Genomic DNA, 2,500 nt, shown 5'->3' on the forward strand with positions numbered 1-2,500 from the left:
TGAACCCTGCGGCTTAAAAAAACAGTGCGGCTAATTTATGGATTTAAAAAAAAAATTTTTTTTTACTAACGGCCAATAATGTTTTGTGTTCAACGAATACTTTTCATATCACACCATATTTGCAAAATGCTAGCTTGCTTCAAGTACCAAAACATGAATATTTTTATCGTTCATCCAGTAACAAAATATTTGATTCTGAGGTGTATACCTACAAATTAGCTAAAAAAAAAAAAAAAAAAAAGCTAGCATACTAACATTAGCATGCAAACAGGTATCATTCGTCAAGTAACAAAATATTTGGCGCTGAGGTGTATACCTGCAAAATGAGCTAAAATAAAAAGCTAGCATGCAAACAGGTATTATTCGTCAAGTAACAACATTTTTGGCGCTGAGGTGTATACCTACAAATTAGCTAAAAAAAAAAAAAAAGCTAGCATACTAACATTAGCATGCAAACAGGTATCATTCGTTAAGTAACACTATTTTTGACGCTGAGGTGTATACCTACAAATTAGCTAAAAAAAAAAAAGCTAGCATACTAACGTTGGCATACAAACAGGTATCATTCGTCAAGTAACAAAATATTTGACGCTAACGAGTATAACTGCAAATTAGCTAAAAAAAAAAACTAGCATACTAACGTTAGCATACAAACAGGTATCATTCGTCAAGTAACAAAATATTTGGCGCTGAGGTGTATAACTGCAAATTGGCAAAAAAAAGAAGCTAATATACTAACGTTAGCATGCTAACAGGTATCATTCGTCAAGTAACAAAATATTTTATGCTTCGGTGTATACCTGCAAATTAGATTAAAAAAAAAAGCTAGCATACTAGCATTAGCATGCAAACAGGTATCATTCGTCCGTAACAAAATATTTGGCGCTGAAGTGTATACCTACAAATTAGCTAAAAAAAAAAAAGCTAGCATACTAACGTTAGCATACAAACAGGTATCATTCGTCAAGTAACAAAATATTTGGCGCTAATGTGTATACTTGCAAATTAGCTAGAAAAAAAAAAGCTAACATACTAACGTTAGCATGCAAACAGGTATCATTCGTCAAGTAACAAAATATTTGACGCTGAGGTGTAAACCTGCAAAATTTTCTAAAATGCTACCTTGCTTCAAGTACCAAAATATGACTAAGGTGTTTACTTAGAAAGTTAGCTGAAAAAAAACCCTACTATACTAACTTTAGCATGCTAACAGGTACCATTCATCAAGTAACAAAATATTTGGCGCTGAGGTGTATACCTGCAAATTAACTAAAACAAAAAAAAGCTAGCATACTAACGTTAGCATTCAAACAAGTATCATTTGTCAAGTAACAACATTTTTGACGCTGCAAATTAGCTAAAAAAAAAAAAAAGCTAGCATACTAACGTTAGCATGCAAACAGGTATCATTCGTCAAGTAACAAAATATTTGACGCTGAGGTGTATACCTGCAAAATAGCTAAAAAAAAAAAAAGCTAGCATACTAACGTTAGCATTCAAACAAGTATCATTTGTCAAGTAACAACATTTTTGACGCTGCAAATTAGCTAAAAAAAAAAAGCTAACATACTAACGTTAGCATGCAAACAGGTATCATTCGTCAAGTAACAAAATATTTGACGCTGAGGTGTAAACCTGCAAAATTTTCTAAAATGCTACCTTGCTTCAAGTACCAAAATATGACTAAGGTGTTTACTTAGAAAGTTAGCTGAAAAAAACCCTACTATACTAACTTTAGCATGCAAACAGGCATCATTCGTCAAGTAACAAAATATTTGACGCTGAGGTGTATACCTGCAAAATAGCTAAAAAAAAAAAAATAGCTAGCATACTAACGTTAGCATTCAAACAAGTATCATTTGTCAAGTAACAACATTTTTGACGCTGCAAATTAGCTAAAAAAAAAAAAGCTAGCATACTAACGTTAGCATGCAAACAGGTATCATTCGTCAAGTAACAAAATATTTGGCGCTAAAGTGTGTATACCTGCAAATTAGCTAAAAAAAAAAATCTAACATACTAACGTTAGCATGCAAACAGGTATCATTCGTCAAGTAACAAAATATTTGGCGCTGAGGTGTTTACCTGCAAATTAGCTAAAAAAAAAGCTAGCAACCTAACGTTAGCATGCAAACAGGTATCATTCGTCAAGTAACAAAATATCTGCCGCTTCGGTGTATACCTGCAAATTAACTAAAAAAAAAAAAAGCTAGCATACTAACGTTAGCATTCAAACAGGTATCATTCGTCAAGTAACAACATTTTTGAAGCTGAAAATTAGCTAAAAAAAAAAAGCTAGCATACTAATGTTAGCATGCAAACAGGTATCATTAGTAAAGTAACCAAATATTTGGCGCTTAGGTGTATAACTGCAAATTAGCTAAAAAAAACCAAAGCTAACATATTAACGTTAGCATTCAAACAGTTATCATTCGTCAAGTAACAACATTTTTGAAGCTGAAAATTAGCTAAAAAAAAAAAGCTAGCATACTAATGTTAG

General features: G+C 32.1%; 1 protein-coding gene across 1 annotated transcript in view; it reads right to left on the bottom strand.

Moving 5' to 3' along the window:
* Positions 1-2,500, bottom strand: part of caln2 (calneuron 2) — a 70,915-nt gene that overhangs the window by 18,079 nt on the left and 50,336 nt on the right. The gene's annotated exons all lie outside the window — the stretch shown is intronic.

The sequence above is a fragment of the Nerophis lumbriciformis genome, linkage group LG09 (genome assembly GCF_033978685.3).
Source record: "Nerophis lumbriciformis linkage group LG09, RoL_Nlum_v2.1, whole genome shotgun sequence".
Lineage (NCBI taxonomy): Eukaryota > Metazoa > Chordata > Actinopteri > Syngnathiformes > Syngnathidae > Nerophis > Nerophis lumbriciformis.